We start from the raw sequence: 15,711 nt of genomic DNA, 5'->3' as shown, positions 1-15,711 counted from the left end.
AAGAAACTCCATGGATTCTCCTTATCCCCATCTCTTCCTATAATTATAAAGGAAAATATCCTAGCAGATCTATGGGGTTAATAGCTTCTTTTTGCTTTAACCCCTTATTTCAACATAAGAAACATATATGCAAAGCAACTGTAGCAAGTGAGAGTGGAGACAGAAAAAAGACAAAATTATTTTATTGTTCAGGATAAGCTAGGTTATTCTGCTGTAACAAATTAGCACTATTTGCTCTTTCACAGAACAAAGGTTTATTTCTTGTTCACGCTTCATACCAGTTATAACTTGGCAAGAGGACTCTGTTCCAGATACCCACCCAAGGGGCTGATGATGGAGGCTCTACCACCTACAATTGAATTCATGGCATCCCCTCTGGCTCTAGCAAAGGAAAAGAGTGTTGGCATGTCTCCTGCCCAGAAGAGACATGTAAGTCTTCTGCTCATGTACTGTTGGCAAGAATTAGTCACCTGGCCAAGCATTACTGCAGAGTCTGATAAATATAGTCTTTCATGTACCTGGAAGTGAGAGGAAAGCACACCAGCGATGCCCATCATATTATATAATTTAGTCTGTGAGATCTAGGGATACCTGTGTCCTAGGTCACAAAATAAGGTAATGGCAGAGTCAGTACTAAAACTCAGCTTTTTTTTTTTTAAGATTATTTATTTATTTATTTGACAGACAGAGATCACAAGTAGGCAGAGAGGCAGCAGAGAGAGAGGAGGAAGAAGGATCTCTGCTGCACAGAGAGCCCGATGCAGGGATCGATCCCAGGACCCTGGGATCATGACCTGAGCCAAAGGCAGAAGCTTTAACCCACTGAGGCTTTAACCCAGGCACCCTAAAACTCAGCTTTTTTTGGACACCAGTTATCAAAAAAAACAGATATAAAAAACCTACTATTTTTATAGTAATTAACTATTTTTTGTATGGAAGTTGATAACATAAAAATGTTGCCGAGCTATAGCATAAGCTAGAAAAATCATGAAGTATAACTGAAGAATTATGACTTTATTGTGTTCTTAACTTCTTCTTTTCTCCTTCTTCCTTTCCTTTCCTTTTTTCCCCTTTCCTTTCTTTTCCTTTCTTTCATCTTCTCTTCTCTTCTCTTCTCTTCTCTTCTCTTCTCTTCTCTTCTCTTCTTTTCTCTTCTCTTCTCTCTTCTTCTTTTCCTTTCTTTCTCTCTTTTTTTCCTATCCACCCAGCCAAGATTTATTTTCTGGTTGTGGCTTGGGGAATTTCTAAGCCATATCCTCTAATACCACGAAGAAGGAAATATTCTTACCAGGCAAACGCAAATTTTTGACACTAGTTGTAGTCATAATATCTTCCATGTACCAAGAATTGTACTTCAATTTTACAAATCACTTTTAAATATTTTATTTATTTATTTGACAGAGAGAAATCACAAGTAGTTGGAGAGGCAGGCAGAGAGAGAGAGAGGGACTCGATCCCAGGACCCTGAGATCATGACCTGAGCCGAAGGCAGCAGCTTAACCCACTGAGCCACCCAGGCGCCCCTACAAATCACTTTTAAATATCTTTTCTTGTTTGCTTCACACATAACATACCAGAGATAAGCAGGTTGAATCACTGACTTGGTTTTATAGATGCCCAGGGAAATGGCATGATATGCTCAAGCTCACACAGCAAATTAATAGGACTACAATCCAAGGCTTTGATTTCTAAGATCAGTGCTGGAGCACAAGCTAGGTTTTTTCCCCCTTCCTATTTCCTAGCATTCTGGATTTTCTGGCATGAAAGAATGATTAGGTGACTTTCTCCAAATTTCAGTAGCTTTCCATTGACAGAATGAGGCGCATAATTGACTCTTAACCAAAGCCTAACTTAAAAGTTAGACTCTTAACTCTAACTTTTATAGATTCTTATGTTGGTACAGATACAGCACCTGTTAACATCTGGAAGGTGTTACATTGAGGCCAAACTTCCACTGTAAGGGCTTGGATGTCTTTTGAAACACTGAAGGGAATTCTTTTTGGTTTCCTTAATTGATACAGTGAGGGTAATAATTATACCAAAAACATGGTATTAAAAGAGTACCCATCATTGTGCCTGTGCTGTATAACAGCCTGTTTGCTGTTACTGTCACTCAACACTCTGGAGTAATCAAGAACAGAGAGAGAAAATTAAACAAAAGGAGTATATCCCAGCTCCACAAATTCTCTTTTGATCTCTTCTTCCTATTTCTGAGAGGTTATCAGAGTCTTGACAGACAAAACATGTAATTCGTAGAAACGTTACACAACTGATAAATCTCATTAGGCTAGTGAGATTGCTTTCTGCTGCAAGTAACAGAACCTCACTAGAACATGGCTTAATCAAGAAGAGAATGTAGTAGCTCACATAATGGAAAAGAACAGGGGAGAGAGATAAGTGCTCCAATAATCCCCTTAGGAAATCTCTCCCTCTCTCTCTCTCTCTCTCTCTATCTATCGGCTCCACTTTTCTTTGTGTTGGCCTTAAGTAAGTTCTCTTCAATTGACAGCAATGATGATGACTACCAGCATCTCAAAGATGGTATCTTACAAGTTTAGCCTTTTTCTCAGTAGTTGCACCAAACATTCCAGGATTAATGCCCAGAGTCTTGATTGGGTCCCTTCAAAAAACAAACAAACAAACAAACAAACAAAAAACACCATTACTTTGATTGGTCAGGGTAGGTCACCAGTCAACCAAAGGAAACAATAGGTGGAGTCAGCCCCAGTGAAATCTTCAGACTGAGAATAGAGAAAGAAGTTGGTGTCCTAAAGGAAAATAGAGGCCCTATTATCTGAAGAGGGAATGGATATTGAACAGAGAACTACAGGTATCCATTCGGGTGCTCAACGATATGCTTGAGTATGAGAAAATAAATTATTGTAGTCAAGGGTATTATTTTATGGGAAAAGCAACAAGAGTTACGATGCGAAGGATAGGTGGAAAATCTGATGGATGAATTTGGGTCTCAAATTACCTTCTTCTCTTTAACACTACGTTTCCCCAGAAATGTAATAGAAATGGATAACGTCTTTTGCATTTTCATTTCCTATGGAAAAAGGTATTGGGGGGGGGGGAAGATGTATAGGTTATAAAACAAAATTTTGACTTATAAACGATCAGTCTTCTCCAAGGAAATAAATATAGAAATGCTGGTCTGTTCTTTAGATGAGATCATTTTTTTTAAATTCCCAGGAAACCCCTGTTATTCAAATGGATTTGCCTGTGCTTCATCTGTAAACAGCAGCGCTGGTCCCAACACAACTGTGTTCAGAAGAGGAACCTTGTCTTTGATGTTCTACTCTTTTGTAGGGGCCAATTACTGTTTTCCCAAGCCTGAAGTACATGGCTCTAGGACAGATCCTTCCTTTTTCAAACCACATCCATGTATCTATGTGGGCAAAGTCCATCATTTTCATTCAATTGTCATACCTGGTTTGGGTAGAACTCATTTCTGACTGTCACACATAAAATATTCTCTAAACACGAACTAAATTCCTACAAATCCATCAACAGACTACCCTCGTAAATAAAACCTATCAGCTGATAGTTGCATACCACATTCCTATTTCTTAAGTTCTTGCATGTAAACTATTTCACCAGATCATCCCAGGAGCTGTGGAAGGCAGGTGGGGCGGATATGATTATTCTCATACCACAGATGATGAAACTGAGATGGAGTGACCCACTCAAACTGATAATTAATGCAAATCTTCAGATTCCAGACCTCAGCTTTTTCCCACTACATCTCAGTATCTGAGATGGGGTGGAGGCAGTAGTGTAGGCTAGAAGCTAGTAAGAAAATTCTGGAATCAAATGACCAATGGTTAGTAGACTGGCTTTGCTGATTGTTAGTTGGGTGTGTGACCTTGAGCAAAGTTCTTCATTGCTTACGCATCTGTATCATTATAATTATTCCAAACCTCATAGGATTCCACTGATTATTAAATGGCATAATACATGGACAGTGCTTAGCAGAGTTTCCATATATGACCCCAGCTTGAATAAGTTAGTTACTGTTAGAGTTGTCATCATGTATCTTGGTAGTTTTAACCTCCCGATCACAAAGAGAGAATCAGGACCTGAATCATTCATCTGTAGTGTTCTAGGCTTCTGCCTCTGTCTCTGTTAATCGCAACTTGCAGATATGGGTGGAATGGGGGGCGTGAACTGCTGGATGAGCCCCTCACTTTCCTATATTTGTTTTCTTCTTCCTTGTCATCTTCCCCTTCTTCTACTTCCTCTTCCTCTTTCCCCCCTACCTCCTCCCCCTCCTCCTCTTCCACCTCCTTCTTCTCTTCTCCTCCTTCTACTTCTATTCAAGTCAAGTAGTGGGAGTGAAGAAAGAACAAAGAAATCTGTAACTGGCTGTGATCAATTAATTGTAAACATCATTGCACTCTGATCAGTCTATACTTGCCTCCTAATTGCTTGATTTATTTTTTATTTTCATTCCAATTGCCCACCACAAAGCCAAGTATATGCTATCTGTACTTTAAAGATTATGAGGTTAGGGACACTTGGGTGGCTCAGTCATTAAGTGTCTGCCTTCAGCTCAGGTCATGATCACGGGGTCCTGGGCTTGATTCCCACATCGGGCTGCCTGCTTGGCAGGAAGCCTGCTTTCCCTCTCCCACTGCCCCTGCTTGTGTCCCTGCGCTCATCGTCCCTCTCTCTCTCTGTGTCAAATAAATAAATAAAATCTTTAAAGAAAAAGATTATAAGATTAATACTCTTTGCATGTTCTAGCAGATAAATGTGAACTCTGCAATATGATTGAACAGTTAAGGTTAGACTTATGTAAAAACAACAACAGCCATTTGAATCTTTCTTCTTAGACTAAGCCCCAAAGAAGGCTGCAAATTCATGAGTATTTAACTCTGTTTTGAGCCTTTCCAATTCGGACTGCATTATAGATTTCCCAGTATTTTTTTTTTAAGATTTTATTATTTTTAAGTAATCTCTATACCTCCTGTGGGGCTCAAACTCATGACCCCCCAAGATCAAGAGTCACATGCTTCTCAGACTAAGCCACCAGGCACCCCCCCATATTAGTTTTATAAAAAACAAACAAAGAAACAAACAAACAAACACCACTTAGTTCCACACCACCCGGATATTGGTTCTTCTGGCATGTCAGATCTCAATCTAATAGTCAGTGCAGCCATTTCATTTAAGCAAACCCTCATCAACACGTGATTTGGCCGAGTAAAGGCAAATGAAAAACAGAAAGCATGGTTCTACAGAGGGGCAGGCTTCCTGTTGATTTTGGTTGCCTCTCTTAGCCATTTGGGACTTGGAACAGTATGTCAAAAGTGGAGCCCAGTGGTGGGAAGCAGTAGTGAGGGCAACAAGACCCAATCCCTGCCTAGTGGAGCTTGCAGTCTAATGGTGGGTACAGAGAGTAAATGGAGAGTGAGAAGTGGTGATGGGAGCATGGGGCCTGGGAGCAAGGGTGTGAGGAAAACCTAACTCAGATCTGGGGAGTGATGACCATCTGAGCAGAGGGTGCTAGATGATTGTGAGTGAGCCAGATTGGAGTTCAGTCGTGGTGAGCAGACAGAAGGAGGCGTTGTGTGTGTGTGGGGGGAAGAACACCTAGCTGGTGGCAGAGTGCAGAATTCAAGGAGAAATGTGGCAGGAGAGGGGGCAGAGGAAAGGGTGGGAGCAGAAGGGGGAGGGAGTGTAACCATGGAAACATCTCACTCTCTTACCCCCAAATCCACAAGACAGGAAATGACCTCCACTGTTTTTCTCTCTCTTCCAGGAGAAGTAGGACTTCCCTTAAAACCCAGGCTTTCTGGGGATTGAAGGAAAATAACAACTTCTAAGCACTTACTATGTACCAGGAAGATTTTTTTTTTTTCCCCCGCTTGATATTGATTTAAATTTACAACAACCCTATGGAGGAGGCTATATTGTTCTACCTATTTTCCAGATGCGGATCTCAAGACAAGGGGAGCGAAGTGGTTTTCTCAAGGTAACCCAGTGGATGAGAGGCAGGGCCAGCATCCTAGTGTGGCTCCAGAGATTTTCCCCTCCACATGAATGCTTGCAGCCATGAGGTGTCCCATGAGCTGACTCAGGAATGCCTTGTAGAGCTTCCAGCACCGTGTCATGGCGTGTGATAGAAAACTTTTCTGACATTAACATGGAGATATAGACTTCCACATTTTTTAGTCTTTAGTCAGGAAGATGCTTTAATAAAATACACTTATGAAAACAAGGATGTCTTTAAGTTCAGATTATAACAACTATTTCAAATTGTGGTGGTTTATCATGGGAAAACTTCCAGATGCCTCTTATCTTTGCGTTTGCTTTTTCTTTAATGCAGGTAATACAACTAGGTAAGTTCTTGTCCCTTAAAGTAGGTAACATTTCCTGGTTCTCAGGAGGGGACAATGATGCCCTTTCAGTACTGCACTATTGAAATTCAAAGACTAGGTTTTATGATGACTCATCCAAGATTTTGTTTTGTATTTTTGCAAAGCACAATTTCCCTTTTTTTTTTTTAAGATTTTATTTATTTATTTGACGGAGATAGACACAGCGAGAGAGGGAGCACAAGCAGGGAAAGGGAGAAGCAGGTTTTCCCGCAGAGCCCAATGAGGGGCTCAATCCCCGGACCCCTGGATCATGACCTGAGCCAAAGGCAGACACTTAATAACTGAGCCACCCAGGCACCGCTCACAATTTCCCTTTTTCATAGACTGTGTGAAATTCTTTTGTGCCCAAACAAAAATGCAGGCCCCAACCTCACCTGAAATATCTTTTTTAGTGTCTCTCTCTGAAGCCCATGAATTAGAATGCCAGAAGTCCGGTGATTTGCTTTGTTTTGTTTTGTTTTAATTTAATTTTATTATTTTTAAAATTTTAAAAATTTTTATTTATTTATTTTTGAGAGACAGCTCGCTTGTGCATTTACATGGTAGGGGGAGGGGCAGAGGGGTAAGCAGACTCCATGCTGAGCAAGGAGCCTGACCCAGGATTTGATCCCAAGACTCTGGTATCATGACCTGAGCCAAAGGCAGATGCCTAACTGATGAAGCCACCCAGACACCCTAAAAGATTTTATTTTTAAGTAATCTCTACATAGAATATAAGGCTCGAGCTCACAACCCTGAGATCAAGAGTCACACGCTATATGTACTGAGCCAGCCAGGTGCCTCTGTTTCTCCTCCTCCTCCTCCTTTTTCAACGTACTGTGTTCTCTTAGTTTCAGGTGTACTGTGTAGTGACTCAGCAATTCTGTACATTACTCAGTGATCGTCATGATAAATGTGTTCTTTAATCCCCATCTCCTCTTTCCCCCATTCCCACCCACCTTCCCCTGGTAACCATCGGGCTGTTCTTCATAGTTTAGAGTCTGTTTTTAGGCTTTTATCTCTTTTTTTCTTTTTTTCCATTTGTTTCTTAAATTCCATGTATGAGTGAAATGATATGGTATTTGTTTTCTTCTGCAATGTTGTTTTTCATACATATGCTATAGTGCCAAGTGATGTCCCAGAGACTACACATTTCCAAGAAAAATAAGGTAAAAAGGTGAGATACTGATTCCAAAAGAAAGAGATGCTGGATTTAACCTGTGATAACTTTATCAAAGGAGTTTATTACTGACCATCACGACAACATCAAAGTTTCCATTGTCTTGTTCATATTTCCAGTGTACTCACAACTTTTGATGAAACTCTGCTTTCCATTGGGAAAAAGAGAAGTCATGCTTGTTAAGTGTTTTCAGGTTTGGTAGATGTCTTCCAAGAATACTTGTCAGAGAATCAGATTAAAAAACAAAAACATCGTGTAATATTCATATTACCAGAAAAAATACTTTGATGAAAAGATATTTTAGCAAGACCTATAATTAGTTCCTGGATTGATCTTTGTGTTGCTTAATGCTCTGTCCCTGTCAAAAAACATTTGTCATATTGGATCAGGTCATTTGATCTCTATATCCCATTTCCTATTTCTTTCCAGGACAAGTGAGCATGAGCAAACACTTTTTAATTATCCTGATCAAGAGCGGGGGACATCTTTTCACTGACCCCACTTGTAATCAACTGTGATCTCCTAGAAGCAGGCGAATTGATTGCTTCTATCCTTCCCAACTAGCCAGAAGAGTGGGTCATACATTATCCTGCCCCTTTGAAAAATCCAACTCCGTGATTGATTTCATGACTGCCTGTGGCAGTAAATTCCTCAGAATGAATTCTACCAGGTGAAGAAGTATTTTCCATAGCTTGCTTTAAATTTCCTTAGCATTAACTATGCTGAGGAGCGCAGTCTCTCTTGGGACAATGTAATAAGGATCTGTCAGTTTTACCGGCCAGTACCACTACCTTTAATGCCTAAGTAAATCTCTCTTATTTTCCAGCCCAGATTTAATAATTCTAACTTTTGAAATCTCCTGTCATGAGTGAATCTACCCTGCACTCGGTTTCTTGCCCTGCTCTGGAATCCTGCCATCCCTGCACTACCTTCCTTCAGGTGAGGAAGTAAAAGGTGAAGACAAGAACACAGGCGAATGTGCAGTATTTTCCTCAATGATACTATTGTTTGTTTGTTTGTTTCTTTCTTTCTTTGTTTCTTTCTTTCTCGATTTCTTGCACACTAAAAGAGAAATCTACCAAAAGCAAAGGAAAATTTCTTGGAAATAATTTTATCTAATTCATCCACTGGGGTGCTTATGTGGCTCAGTTGGTTAAGTTTCCCACTCTTGAACTGAATGTGGGTCTTTTTTTTTTTTTAAGATTTTATTAATTTATTTGACAGACAGATATCACAAGTAGGCAGAGAGGCAGGCAGAGAGAGAGGGAGGAGGAAGCAGGCACCCTGCTGAGCAGAGAGTCCAATGAGGGGCTTGATCCCAGGACCCTGAGATCATGACTTGAGCTAAAGGCAGAGGCTTTAACCCACTGAGCCACCCAGGTGCCCCTCAGTCTGGGTTTTGATCTCACCATCATGGGTTTAAGCCCTGCATTGAGCTCCAAGCTAGTCATGAAGCCTACTTCTTAAAAAAATAAAAAATAAAATAAAATATCTAATTCATATACTGTGCAAGGTCTCATCTTATAGCCCTCTATGGCTTGAGACTTTTTATCCCACAGGAAATGTCCTAAAGGAGTTCGACACAACTCTTTTCCAGTTTGGATATCTTCTGGGTGCAACAAAGTCTACTTTTTACTAAATAAGATAGACATCATTTTATCAAGTAAATGGACATTTCAGGCATTGGTTACTAATAAAATAAAATTATAAGTAAAGTGACTCTCCAAAGACCACATTTTCTCTAGATTTTTGCTGAGCTATGCCTCATCGTCGCCTGCATTCACAAATAGTATGATTTCTGGTGACTTCTTTTTATTAGTTTTGCAATGTCATTGTCAAGGTGGAATTATTTGATGACTTAAAACTTGTAAGATTTTCAAAATGTAGATGAAAAATTATATTTTATTAAAACACATCTTGTCATTTATTTATTGAGATGTGTGTGGGAAAAACATGATACTTCATGCTTGTTGACTAAATTGGCTTTGAAAGATACTTGCATTGTGGGGGCCCACAATGACCAAAAAAAAAAAAAAAAAAAAAAGGATCAAATTGGAGTACACAGTGAAGCAGGAATGCCTTTAACTTTGTTTGAATTTTGGTATTTCTGTCTAAAAGGGAAAACAGAGGAGAGAGGCTCATGCATGTTTGTGTATAGTCAGTGGGTAATGACAAATTAGGAATGCCTCTACAGTGACACACTTTTGGCCTTTTTCTTTTTTTCTTTTTCTTCTTTTTTTTTTTTTTAAGATTTTTATTTATTTATTTGACAGACAGATCACAAGTAGGCAGAGAGGCAGGCAGAGAGAGAAAGGAGGAAGCAGGCTCCCTGCAGAGCAGAGAGCCTGATGTGGGGCTCGATCCAAGGACCTTGAGATCATGACCTGAGCGGAAGGCAGAGGCTTAACCCACGGAACCACCCAGGTGCCCTTGGCCTTTTTCTTATTTGTCTTTCCTCCCTCCCTTCTTCCCTTCCATCCTCTGTGCCTTCCTGTCTTCTCTCTCTTATACTCTCATCAAACATCATTGAGCACGTAGTACATGCAAATATTGGTGCTAAGCACTGAGCTACAACCGTAAGCGGTAATTTGTAAGCCGGAAGTAGAGCTCACAGACCTGGAACCAAGTGCTTGAGAAACAAGGCAGATGATTAACCGACTGAGTCACCCAGGCACAAATATAAGAATAAATTCTGAAACTTGGTTAGGGGATCAGAGCAGGGTCCCACACCATCATTTTTGACCATAACACCATTTCATGACCAGAAAAAAAAAAATGAAAATTGGTTGTATGCCAAATTGTTAAACAGCCATAATTCAACTGGATCTACACAGTGGCAGACAAATCCTTTGGACGAAAGCAGACAAACTGTGTATTTGGAAGCACCTTTTCCTTAATGGATATCTAGGACACAACTCTCACCTAGATATATTTTAAAGCAGTTGGCAGAGAATATTTTCAAAAGACTTTGAACAGGGGCGCCTGGGTTGCTCAGTGGGTTAAGCCTCTGCCTTCAGTGCAGATCATGATCCCAGGGTCCTAGGATCAAGCCCCCCATCGGGCTCTCTGCTCAGCAGGGAGAGTGCTTCCCTTCCTCTCTCTCTGCCTGCCTCTCTGCCTACTTGTGATCCCTGTCTATCAAATAAAGAAAAAAAAAGACTTTGAACAGAAATTATATTATGAAAATATCATATTGATTTAGGGAGGATAGGGATCAAGATAATACATCTATTAATTCAGATTCAGAGGTCAGGCTTTTGTTTTGAGGGACTGTCTCCAACTTCACATGACATCACTTCAACTGGACAGCTGTGCTGGTGAAATTCCCCTGGTAGTCCAAGTGCTGGTCAGGCAGGGGCAATGTGGAACCTGGTTCTTGAAATGCATTTGTTGAACTGAATTAAATGGCAGACGTGGCACCACTAGTGGCATCCGAGGCTACTGAAATACCCAGCTCTAGTGTTCATGGCTGAACCCTGCTATGACTAATCCCTTTTCTGCCTATTTCCTGTTTTAGACAGAAAAATATCCATACCTGGCTAGTCAACTCAAAATAGGAATGATGGCAACAGTAATGCAGTAAAAACCTAGACTCCACACTCACTGTGTGTCAGAGACCATGCTGGGCCCTGTTACTTTCCGTGATCCTTACAGCAGCTGGAGGGAAGGTAGGATACTGGTCCCATTTGGATTTCACAACCAAAGAAAGTGAGATTCAGAGAAGAAGGGCTCAAGTCTCAGAGCAAGCATGGGATGGACCCAGAGCTCAAGTTGGTTTTTGTTGTCTGATCTGGATACTTGTGCATTAATCATGATCCAGACTCATCGAACTAGACCTTGAGGCATAAAGGGTCCTAGGGGTACCTGGGTGGCTCAGTTGGTTAAGCTGCCAACCAGATTTCAGATCAGGTTCATGATCTCAGAGTCCTGGGATCGAGCCCGGAGTTGGGCTTCACACTCAGTGTGGAGTCTGTTTAAGGAATCATTCTCTCTCTCTCTCCCTCTGCCCCTACCCTGCTCTCACACACTCGCTCTCAAATAAATATATACATTTTAAAAGAAAAAAAGTGCATAGGAATTTCTAGAACAGAAGAGGGATTTCCCTGGACATGGAGGACCCCTACATGCATACTGTTAAGAGAAAGAAGCTAGTCTGAAAAGGCTACATGCTGTGTGATTCCAACTATATGCCTTCTTGAAAAAGCTTATGTACCCAAAGCAAATCTGGAGTGGGAGATCTCTTCTGGGTACTGGCTCTTTCTTTCTTTCCTCTGTTTTTCCCTTCGTTTTCTCATGACCCCACTAAGCAGTGCTGGGATGGTGAGGCCCTTGAGTAGGGTGGGAGAGAGGGACAAGAAAGACCCTGCTCATTCTGACCCTCTGCCCTCTTCCTGTTCTCCCTTCCACAGGACCGATGGGCTGGACAGTCTTAAAACCTGGCTGTGGCCATTGATTTGGACGACTCCAGCAGACCCACATGTCCTACGTTCAACTTTTCAAACCTACCCTGTTTGTAATTCCTCAGCAGGATTCTGAGCTCTGCTGGACATATTTCAGTTTTACAGATAAACAGAAAGATTTTGCTCCAAATTTGCCCTTAGTGTGGGGCTGTGTTAATGTGATATGCCTCATATCAGTGAATGCCTACTTTTGAGCCATATGCCCTGAATAAGTTATCAGGTTTCATTGTTTGCTCTTGGTTAAAAAAAAAAAAAATTCCATATACTCTGACCTCATGACATCTAAACCCTGCCCGTGCAGTTAAAACAGGAAAACTTGTCATCTGATATAATGAAGGCAAATCAGCTGGTAGATGCCCTCAAATGTTTCCGTTTCCACCAGTGTGTGGGCATTGTGGGTAGCCATAGATTATTAATCAGGAATGCGCAGGAGAGGATTTCTTGTTTGTGTGTTTGTTAATTTCCAAAATAAACTCAGTACAAAGAGATAGAGCCACAGTGCATTTATTTTTCATTGTTAGCACATATCATTATGTCATCATGTAAGAATTGCCCAAAGAAATAGAAAAAAAAATTACCACATGGATTGCTTAATGCCACCCGCCACCCGCCCCCACCCAACAGCCCGCCTGTGGAGTTGTCTGAGAAAGGAAAAAACATGAGCATTAGTCAGGCCCTCGGGGTGAGGAGGCTTCTTACCGTGAGCTGGTGCCAGGTTAGTCTGGGAGTCTGCAGAGCAGGCTTTGGCAGTCCACCAGAGAGAGGGCATTTCATAATCTAGGACTCACCCCCGAGCGTTCTGAGCCAGCAAAACACTAATGGGAATCCAGGGTGAGAGGAAAGTGAGGGAATTTATTCTGTGGATCAAAACGCTCCACACTTAAAGACGTTGTCTCTCTAGCTTTGATTTCTTTTTATTTTAGCTGCTGCACATTCCCCCCCCCCCACCAGATTATATAATGTATCAAATTGTTTTGTCTTTGGATCCCTTGAATGCACTATTACACAGAATCATCCCTAAAGAGCACTGACTGTTTGGGAAGAAGTTGTGGGAAAGATGGTGGTTTTGTAATAAGATATAAAAAAAATAATGAACAGTTATTGAGCACTTACTTTTACCAAGTGGTGTGCCAAAATGTGTATGGGATATTTCAGTAATTTTCAGAACTCTAGAATCTGGGTACTGTTACCAAGCCTAATTGTAGCTGGGAAAACAAGCATGCCCGAAGTCACAAAGCGAGTATGTAGCCAAGGCAAAAAGTAAACCCTTGTAGCTTGATCAAGTTTATGTTCTTATGGTTGACACTGTTTCCCTGCAGATGGTGGCAGCTCTTGTCTTGGTGTCTACCAGGAGCGGCTGGCGGGGTCTGGGTTTCCGTCTTTGCTAAGTACCTATTCTGCTAACTAATATGTACTTTAAAACTACTGAAAACAAAAACAAAACAAAAAACCGCACTGAGTTGGAAGATAGGTTGGCAGTTTCTTACAAAACTAAATATATTATTACCATATGATCTAGTAATCACATTCCTTGGTGGTTTGAGTTCCATCTGAGTTGAAGATTTCTGTCTACAGGGAAACCTACACGTTCTGAGTGTTTCTAGGAGCTTTATTCCTACTTAGGAAGACGGCATAATATCAATCAAGATGTGCATCAGTGGGTGATTGGATAAACTGTTGTATATCAACAATACAATACTATGCATCAGTAAAAAATGAGCACTTAAGCCATGAATGGACATGGAGGACCCTTACATGCATACTGTTAAGAGAAAGGAGCTAGTCTTAAAAGGCTACATGCTGTATGATTCCAAGTACATGCCTTCTGGAAAAAGCAAAAGGATGGAGTAGCAAAAACATCAGACATTGCCAGAGGTTTTGTAGAGGAGGGAGGGATGAATAGGTAGAACACAGAGGATTTTTTTTTAAATATTTTTTATTTATATACTTGACAGAGAGACAGTGAGAGAGGGAAGACAAGCAAGGGGAGTGGGAGAAGAAGAAGCAGGATTTCCACCGAACAGGGAGCCTGATTTGATGCTCCATCCCAGGACCCTGGGATCATGACCTGAGATGAAGGCAGACACTTAATGACTGAGCCACCCAGGTGCCCTGAACACAGAGGATTTATAGGGTAGTGAAACTATTCTATCTAATACCATGGTGGTAGATAAATGTCATTATACATTTGCCAAAACCCAAAGAACGTACAACAACACGAAGAGTGAACCTAATGTAAACTGTGAATTGTGGCTAGTAATAATGTATCAGTATTGGCTCATCAAGTCTAATATACTACATTAAAGCAAAATATTAATAATAGGGAGGAAAGGTGGAGAGGAGTGTAAGGTAATATAGGACCATTTTAAACTTTCCACTCAATTTTTTTTTTGTAAGATTTATTCATTAAATTTTAGAAAGAGACAGAGAGAGCAAGAACATGAGTGGAGGGAGGGGCAGAAGGAGAGGGAGGGAGAGAATCTCAGGTTGACTCCCCTTCTGAGCACAGAGTCCAATTGGGGGATGGGGGGCTCAATCCCAGGGCACTGAAATTATGACCTGAGCATCCAAAGTCAGATGCTTAAGTGGTTGAGCCATCCAGGTGCCCCTCTATTAAATTTTTCTATAAATCTAAATTGCTCTGAGAGAGTCTATTAATTAAAAACAAAAAAAGAGCAGGGTAGTTTGGGTGGGACGGTCTGGAAAATAGGACTGAAGGAAGATTTTTCACCCTTTTTTACCTTTTGCATGTCTTGATTACTTATTTAAAACAAATTAAAAATTGGAAGCCAGTAAAGGATATAATTATCAACTTGGGTATGAGCCCAAGACTATGGCATCAAATTTGGCCCATTTCTAGTGGTAGGATCTTGGTCTCTGATATATATATATATATATATATATATATTTTTTTTTTTTTAAAGAGAGAGAGTGGAGGGGGAAGAAGCAGGTAGGAGGGGCAGAGGGAGAGAGAAACTTAAGCAGGCTCCATGCTCTTCGTGGAGCCTGACATAGGGCTCAATCCATGACCCTGAGATCATGACCTGAGTTAAAATCAAGTGTCAGAGGCTTAATCGACTGAACCATGCAGGTACCCCACTGGTCTCCTGTATTCTTGATGTGTTAGAAATGCCATGGTTAGGCATGACCCACTTGGCTAGAGGGTAGCTGAGGTGAAGTCCAACGGCACTAGCCTGGAGGTTGCTATAGGTCTTCATGCTGCCCTTTCAGACCCTTCCCAGTTTCACACACTTCCGTCTGTTCCTTAGATATTCAGTGGAAAGCTCACTGTGGTGAGCTAGTTTGCAATCTGAGATTGCTGAGGTGAGACAATGCTTGGGAAAAGGGGAAGGAAAAAAAGAAAGAGGGAAAAAGAATGAAGACATAGAGGACAAGAAACAAGGGAAGGAAGGAAGGGAAGGTAGGAGGGAGAATGTAATTTTGATGGGCCGGTCAGAAGGCCAGTAGAGCTACCCATCAAAGGTCTGGTCTTGGCAGATGATTCTGGAGACTGCAAGAAGGGTGCCTTCAGATCTTCTAGCGAAGAATAGGGCTGGAATTGTTCCTGATTTCTCTCTCCTTCAAACCTTGGAAGGAACACTGAACCAAAGAGGGGACTAGCTCATGTCTGCCGCCATTTTCTGCATCCTCACCACCAGGCCTGGTAGATGCCATTAATCACAGGATGTGTCCATCTGTGTGCCTG

At 41.2% G+C, this 15,711-nt stretch overlaps 2 long non-coding RNA genes across 2 annotated transcripts in view; both read left to right on the top strand.

The window, feature by feature from the left end:
- LOC309867178 overlaps window positions 1–12,495 on the top strand; it is a 39,402-nt gene extending 26,907 nt beyond the window's left edge. Inside the window, exons 2-4 of the long non-coding RNA XR_014313017.1 lie at window positions 8,372–8,484; window positions 9,823–9,969; window positions 11,955–12,495. This is a non-coding gene — a long non-coding RNA (uncharacterized lncRNA). The remainder of the gene's footprint in view (window positions 1–8,371; window positions 8,485–9,822; window positions 9,970–11,954) is intronic.
- The window catches only part of LOC309867179, a 64,756-nt gene that overhangs the window by 28,492 nt on the left and 20,553 nt on the right, over window positions 1–15,711 (top strand). The gene's annotated exons all lie outside the window — the stretch shown is intronic.

The sequence above is a fragment of the Mustela nivalis genome, assembly GCF_964662115.1.
Source record: "Mustela nivalis genome assembly, chromosome: 6".
Taxonomy (NCBI): Eukaryota; Metazoa; Chordata; class Mammalia; order Carnivora; family Mustelidae; genus Mustela; species Mustela nivalis.
Note: the sequence above shows the minus strand (reverse complement) of the source record. Positions and strands in the feature narration are given on the sequence as shown.